Here is an 8,801-nt window from a genome sequence, read left to right as displayed (position 1 = left end):
TATGAGACACCAAATCCTGCATTGCTTTAAGTAGACTTCGTTAATTTTTTTTTACATTTTATACCTTTTTGTCTCCATTATGGCAATACAATCCTCAGAGCTGTGTGTTTTCCATTCTATAGAATGTTTATATAACCTCGTAACACATCACTAGAGTATCACAGTATATCTATTTATTATAATTAATTTGGCATTATGCAATGCTGAATCTGGCTGATTTGTAATTAGTACATCATGTTTAATTAATAACCAGAGTAATACAAAGTGTAATTGAGGAGATGTAAAGTGATAGTCCATTCAGACACTTTCAATATGTTGCTTTATTTATCCTGCACATTCCTGGAGGGGTTTTAAGCTCATGGGCTACTAAGGCAACAAACATCATTCCAATGAAAATCCCAGCAAATCCAAGAGGAGCTGTCAGGAATGATGAATAAAAAATACAAAGATTAATTTGCAGCTTTGCTCTAATGCAGTTGTAGGCAACCTACAGATTTACAGCTGCCGTGAAACTAAAAATCCCAAAATAACCTGACCGGCTTTAATGGATTCGATTTTACTACAATCCCCATCAGCTTCCGAACATGCTGAGAGTTATAGTCCCACATAAATAGGAAAGACTAAGTTTATGAGATCTTGCTTCCCACAGAAATAACAGATAGAGTAATGGTCCCTATCAATCACCCCTCCCCGACTTCCCATGGCTAAGGTGACCAATAGACATTAGATGATTGGCTGACCCAGCAACTCTCTTACGTCTATCACACTTCCCTAAGAGAAACTGGTCTTAAAGAGAACCTGTCACTAGGTCATATAAGTTGAACTGGTTTACTGACCTGAATAGCGCTGTCTCTCTGATTCTAGCGTTGTTTTAACGGACCGTGTGAAGGGCCCGTAAAAAAAAAAAAAAGAAAAGTTTTATTTTTGTCAGTTTCCACGGATCCCTCAATACTCCAATTAGGGGTTCGTGAATTTGGGTCCCACATGGGTGCCAATCTGACGTTTTTCATGGCCGATTTCACACACGTTCGTCTGAATAAAGCCTTATAGAAACACATTTTGATTGTAGACAATAGTGATTCTCAAATTTCTTCCAAAAACCTGCACCTGAATAGTTTCTACCTGAAACAAAGCATCTCTGAGGTTTATTTAAAACTGTTCAAGAGATTATTAAACTCCGCTCTAGAATTTCAGTTTCATAAGCAGCACACAGTCTACAGTCAGTGTGTGTATGTGAATCTCATAAGTACATGCTCATTTTTTTGCGCTGTTACGTTATGTCTGTTGAAAGATTGTTAGGCTATGTTCACACTGAGTTTTTTGACGCGGAAACCGCGCCACAAAACTCGTCAAAAACGGCCCGAAAATGCCTCCCATTGATTTCAATGGGAGGCATTGGCGTCTGAAGCGACATGCCCTATCTTCGGGCGTTTACGCCTCTGACCTCCCATTGACTTCAATGGGAGGCAGAGAAAGCGTATTTCGCTGTGTTTTATGCCCGCGGCGCTCAATGGCCGCGGGCGAAAAACATCGCGGAAAACTCCGCGAAAATCGGCGTGCAGGGAGAGGAAAATCTGCCTCAAACTTCCAAACAGAATTTTGAGTCAGATATTCCTCCTGCAAAATACTCCGTGTGAACATAGCCTTAGGGTATGTGCACACGACCTCTTTTCAGACATAATTCCGGCGTTTTACGCCTCGAATTACACCTGAAAAGACGGCTCCAATACGTCGGCAAACATCTGCCCATTGCTTGCAATGGGCCTTACGATGTTCTGTGCAGACGAGCTGTCATTTTACGCGTCGCTGTCACAATACGGCGCGTAAAATGACGGCTCATCAGAAGAAGTGCAGGACACTTTTTGGGACGTTTTTGGAGCCGTTTTCTCATAGACTCTGAAAATCAGGTGCTGTTTTCCCTTGAAAACAGCTCCGTATTTTCAGACGTATTTTGTTAATCGTGTGAACATACCCTTACTGTATAAGCAGAATTATAATTTTATTTATGTAGGGGAAACATGTTCCATAGCATCGTACAAACAGGCAAACAATAAACCTACAGAATGATAAGGACACCATTATATAACAAAAAAATACTAGCAAGGCTCGCCAGTCTCTGTCCATTGGGACAGCGGGGACTTGTAGTCAAGGGCAGGACAAGGGGTAGGCACCTAGGGCACCATTGAAGGGGGGTGCAATTTGGTTCGGTATGATTACGGCGATACTGAATATGTCGAGTTTTTTTTATGTGTTCCTACTTTTGCACAATACTTACTTTTAAGAGAAAATAATTTGTTTTTGCATCGTTGCATTCCAAAGGCTTGTTTTTTGCGGGACGAGATGTAGTTATCATTGGTTTCATTTTGGGACTATTTGATTAACTTTTACTACATTTTTTGGGGACGAATGATGGAAAAAAAACAATTTCCATCTTTGCTTTTTGTGTTTTTCTTTTACGACAATCAACTTGAGGTTTATAATGTGTTTCATTTATTGTTCGGGTCGCGGCGATACCATATTTGTGTATTTTCATTTTCTTCTACACTTTGACAAAATAAAACCACTTTTTATGGAAAAAGATTGTTTTATTATTTCTTTTTTTATGGTGTACTATTTTTTTAATGAAATTTATTTTACAATAATTATTTTTTCAGTATGCGATCTACTGCTCACAGATATAATGCTTTGGTATACTTCGTATACCAAAGCATTAGTGCCTGTCCGTGTTAAACTGACAGGCAATCTATTGGGCCTTGCTTCTGCCATGGCCTAAAAGACAGGACTGGGGGCCAGTATTAGGCCCACTGGTGCCAGTACAACACATGGGCGGCCCGCAATCACATTCAGGAGCCATTGATGGCTGACAGAGGGACTCCCCTCCAACTGTAAACCAATTAGATGCTGCGTTCGCTATTGACCGTGGCATCTAAGAGGTTAAACAACTGCAATTGATGTTAACTGCAATCGCAGCCGTTAGAGCAGGAGCCCAGGTATGATCAGACAGGCGAGCACCCGCTCCTCCCGGCACAGGACACCCATGCCGGGCTTATTCCGAAGCGCCATATAAAAGGTTAATGCATTGGAATAAGGCCCCTCAGTGACATCTATGAAAAGGAGCATTGGCGGTCACTAAGGGGTTAAAGCAATTATGCCTTTACCAATCAATGTTTCCTTGTATAAATAATACTAGGGATTGGTAGGGAAAGGTGGAAATTAAATGAATGATCGTCCATCCAACAGCTTTTCTGAAACCACCACCTTAGACATCAAGAGAGCATGTCCCGCCCCTGCAAAACAACCATGCGGGGTAAAAGGGATTTAACATTGATGATGTACCCCTAGGATAGACCCTCAATGTGTTTCTATAGGAGTTCTCTCCTCGGTATCCCCAGCGATCAGCAGAATAAAGGCCGGAGTGAAGTACCCGACACAGTGCCATCCATATGCCTGCAGCTGTTTCTGGTACTGCAGTTTAGCCTGTTCTGGTCAATTGCTGTGGCCTTTTCATTCTGTTGATTACTGGGATGTCAAATCCTTTTGCATATTTTATCAATATATCTATTTAGCTTTCTATCTATTTAATCCATCCATCCATCCATCCATAACAAATGGATCCAGCCGCACCGGTATAGTATGGGTGCAAGCCAACGAGATCAGATCAAAATCCCGATAGTATACAATGCAAAAAGTAGGCAGCACTCCGTTCAAGTAAAGGTGAAAAAGAGGGTACTTTATTGTCCCATAAACAGTGGCAACGTTTCAGCTCCTTCCACTGGAGCCTTTCTCAAGCTTGAGAAAGGCTCCAGTGGAAGGAGCTGAAACGTTGCCACTGTTTATGGGACAATAAAGTACCCTCTTTTTCACCTTTACTTGAACGGAGTGCTGCCTACTTTTTGCATTCTATCTATCTATCTATCTATCTATCTATCTATCTATCTATCTATCTATCTATCTATCTATCTATCTATCTATCTATCTATCTATCTATCATCCTTCTATTTATCTATCTCTCCGTGTCTATTTAGCACTCTATCGATATATCTGTCCAATATATTTTAATAACCATCTATCTGCTGTTACACTTTTACCTTCCATAAGATGTAGTGTGACTTTTCCTGCTGACTGTTGGGGAGTGGGCTGCAATCTCTTGGGCGCTGAGGGGTCCTGTGTTACTGGAGCTTGTGTGATGGGATTAGTGTAGGGAGCAGATCACAATTCATAATGCGCTATTTCCGTGTTATTCTACTAATGATGCCACTTGTAAGAGCCATAGACGAGTTGTACTTTGAAGTGAGTCCTGATCTAAACGTCCTGCTGCTGCCTGGCCGGGGGGCTTTGTCACTAGAATACTGTACACATACAACTGTTACTGCTGTCTCCAGCCCCCTACTGCATCCCCTCCTGCACCCATTGACCAGTGCAGCCAGTATAGACTGGGGACAGGAGCAGTAATCCCGGCCTCAGGGTGGACAAGGGGAAGGAGGGAATCGGTTTTAAATTACCTAAAAAGCTTTACAATGACGTGTGATGCAGGGGGCACAGATCACTGAGTGGGCAGAGCTCCTGCAATGGAGGGGCATTAATCCCCCAGACCACAGGAAATCAGTCAGTAGTTTGTAAGTAAGGATGTAAAAAAAAGAATGAAGATTAATGTTAGGTGGACCCTGGGATGCTTCCAATACTAGAGGACTTTCTCCATTGACCACCATGCTGTTATCTTTATATGCTACTAGACTTCTCCTTATGTAGATTTTTAATGATGCCCCAGTAATGCCCCTTCATCAATTTGCTCAATAATTATAATAATATTCAATCAATCCTCTGCATTCTGTTATTCACGTAACCCATATAACAGGTCAGATCTTACATACAAATCTATAACTGGTTTACCAGTGCTCACTATGCAGGAGATTTATCAAACCAGTGCAAGCGAAAAGTGGAGCAGTTACCTATAGCAACCAGATCCTGCTTTCTATAGCTCTTCTGGACCTTATTGGTTGCTATGGACAACTGAACCCCTTTCCCATATTTTTTTTTTTTTTTATAAATGTCCCCCCTAAGTGTTTATAATCACTGGTGTGTAGTAATACAAGTTATTAGTAAAATACAATATGTTGCCCAAAAAAATAAAAAAAAGAATATATATATATATATATATATATATATATATATATATATATTTTTTTTTTTTAATAAATATATTAATAATGATGGTGGTAAAGGTTATTGTTGTTGTTATTTTTCTAGTAATATCATCATCATCATTCTCTATTTATATTAATACATAATATTCGTTAGGACAGTGGACTCCAACCTGTGGCTCTTCAGCTCTTGCAAAGCTACAACTTCCAGCATGAGACAGTTTGGAGACCACTACTATGTAACATTTCCTTTCAAAACTAGAAATCCGTGATCTGTATTCTCCAAACCTCCAATATAATTTGAATGTATCTCTATAATTCCCCTCTCTATAGGAAAAGAGAAAAAATATATATACAATTATGGCTAACCTAAACAGACGCACGCAAATCGCGCCAGCCTGGTCAATGATCAATCTTTTGATGCGCAATACTGTCTTTCAACCTGCTACAAACTATATATATATATATATATATATATATATATATATATATATATACACACTCATTATTGTACTTTATTCTGTAATAGCCCAAACCTCAGAATGTTTGTGTGTTATAAATATTGTATTTTTCTTCTTTTTTTAAATTGTATTACATTTATTTTTTTCCATTACTAGTATCAATTTTAATATATAATTTTTTTAGGACTAGAGCTCCCTATAGGTCTATGGTCAATGCCTCTTGTGGTACACAATATTGTCGCTGCGACCTGTCATAAATGACTGAATATCATGTACAAAACATTTTGGATCTTGAATTTTGGTGAGCCAGTGGATCTCGGGGGCTACAAAGTATATGAGCGACTTGTTGTAAACTACTGGTATATAATATGCTCTACACATGTTATTAATATAAATGTATCCTGACATTGTTGTGTGTTCCTAATGTGTCTTTTCAACCTGTTGTAAACTTCCTTCTGGTGTAACATAATTGATGTTCTTCATTTTTGCTTCTTGACCCTGATGATTTTCCTTACAGATTTAGTTACGGAATGGATAAGAACTCCATAACGATATTATGTGGTTTACAACCTGTACTATCTGTTGCAAAACTACAACTCCCAGCATGCCCTGATAACCTGCGACTGTCAGGGCATGCTGGGAGTTGTAGTTTCGCAGCAGCTGGAGCGTCACAGGTTGGAGAGCACTGCTATATATCTGCGTTTGTCTTTTAGTGCAATATATTACAAATGAGTTGTACAATCTGTCATTAGTGTTTAAGTCATTTGTACATATTTATTTGTTCAGATATGGATTTTTTTAAGGGGCGATAACAGCTTTACAATAGCTTGCACAATTGCAGAACTGAACTGTCTATCTACAGAATTTGCGCAATGAGGACCGTGGACTAGAGAACTTCTTAAGAATTAACTGATGGTGATTGTCATAGATCGCTATGGACAAAAAATGTGATAAATAATATTATATGATAACATAGGAACATCGGGGGCTCTAGCTCGTGTAAAATGACAGCTCCGAACATTCTCTGATCGCTATAGTAACACAACATCTGGACAGCCACAGGATGCAGACCACTTCTTCCCATAATCGATATTAAAGCAAAAATCACTGCTGAATATCTATTCCCAGCATCATCCCATCCATCCCTCTCGGGAAGCAATGCTGTGAGTTGTTGTCCTCCCTCCAGGTAGGAATTGGATCTCCTGTATAGAATGCATCAGCCTGATTCATACGAGAACTAAATGTCGGGGATAAGATCAAATTCTAATATAATAATTATAATGAATAGCTTTATGTTCCAGGAAACATTCTTAATATTAATATATTACATATTATATATATATATATATATATATATATATATATACTGTTTGTGTATGTACCTATCTCACATCTTTATCTACAGTATAATTATTTCTATGTACCTCATGTCTATCTATCCACAGTATATTCTTTCTATCTTTCCACCTCATATTTATTTACCTACAGTATATTCTATCTATTTACCTACAGTATATTCTATCTATCTATCTATCTATCTATCTATCTATCTATCTATCTATCTATCTATCTATCTATCTATCTATCTATCTATCTATCTATCTATCGTCCAAATACAATGTCAGCCGCACAGCCTTGTAAATCATAGGTGGGCGCCGACCAGACCAGGTCAGGGCTAACAGACCTGCTGTAGTAGAATCCAAAAATCAGGCAGCACTCCAAGGTATAAACAAGGTATAAAAAGGTGCTTTATTGGTCCATATACACACGACGTTTCAGCTCAACACAGGAGCCTTTCTCAAGTGAGAAAGGCTCCTGTGTTGAGCTGAAACGTCGTGTGTATATGGACCAATAAAGCACCTTTTTATACCTTGTTTATACCTTGGAGTGCTGCCTGATTTTTGGATTCTATCTATCTAATCTATCTAATCTATCTATCTAATCTATCTATCTAATCTATCTATCTAATCTATCTATCTAATCTATCTATCTAATCTATCTATCTAATCTATCTATCTAATCTATCTATCTAATCTATCTATCTAATCTATCTATCTAATCTATCTATCTAATCTATCTATCTAATCTATCTATCTAATCTATCTATCTAATCTATCTATCTAATCTATCTATCTAATCTATCTATCTAATCTATCTATCTAATCTATCTATCTAATCTATCTATCTAATCTATCTATCTAATCTATCTATCTAATCTATCTATCTAATCTATCTATCTAATCTATCTATCTAATCTATCTATCTAATCTATCTATCTAATCTATCTATCTAATCTATCTATCTAATCTATCTATCTAATCTATCTGACTACATTTAGCAGCATATATTTAGACATCAGAGGAGGAAATAACTACAGATCTACGCTTGTCCCTTCGTCTCTGTCATATTTCCATCACCCAAATCCATAGATTTGTCTTTTCGTTATCGCGTTTATTACAGGTTCAGTCATGGATTACAATGGGTTAAGTACAGTTTATCAATATATTATATAATTTATCAGGAGAAATCCACTGGCCTCCTGCAGACATCTATAGTGACATTTGTATCGAATATAGAGGACTATTACAATGAGAGCGATTTAATCCCCCAATCACATCGATAACGATTTTTCAGTCGTCGTCTCAGTCTCATACGAGTTCAGTATCTAAATAAAGACTTGTTTAGCCCTGACATCTGTAGCACATAGACTTGTACTTGTTTCCACACAAACCTTGTGTCTATTGCTAAATCATAAATGAAGATACTAAATTAATAAATATTCTTCTATTAACAGCACCAACAATAAAAACATTAACCCTTCAGTCGCAACAGTTCTATCATTATGAAGAATAAGTTTGTATGTCTCGAACATTGGAAGAGTTAATTTATCTGTGGGGGGGGGGGGATTTATTTCTGTGATTCTTATTCCCTATCACATGTAACTAGGGGGGTGTAGAATATTCATTATTGTAATATTGGTTTGGAGGTAATTACTTTTAATGTCAGAAAGATTAAGGTTAATATCATCTCTATTAGGCTGCTGCTTGGTAATTAAAAGTGGCGCAGAGGCTTCTGGGAACAGATGGAGGTTGCTCTCTGTGATTCACTGAGTAAACAGTGGGAGTGACAGGAGGTAGAGGCCCGGGGATCAGACAGCCCCAGCTAGTGCGACTATTGTGTGCAGAGCGGATCAGATGCT

Source organism: Rhinoderma darwinii, chromosome 7, assembly GCF_050947455.1.
Source record: "Rhinoderma darwinii isolate aRhiDar2 chromosome 7, aRhiDar2.hap1, whole genome shotgun sequence".
Lineage (NCBI taxonomy): Eukaryota > Metazoa > Chordata > Amphibia > Anura > Rhinodermatidae > Rhinoderma > Rhinoderma darwinii.
Note: the sequence above shows the minus strand (reverse complement) of the source record.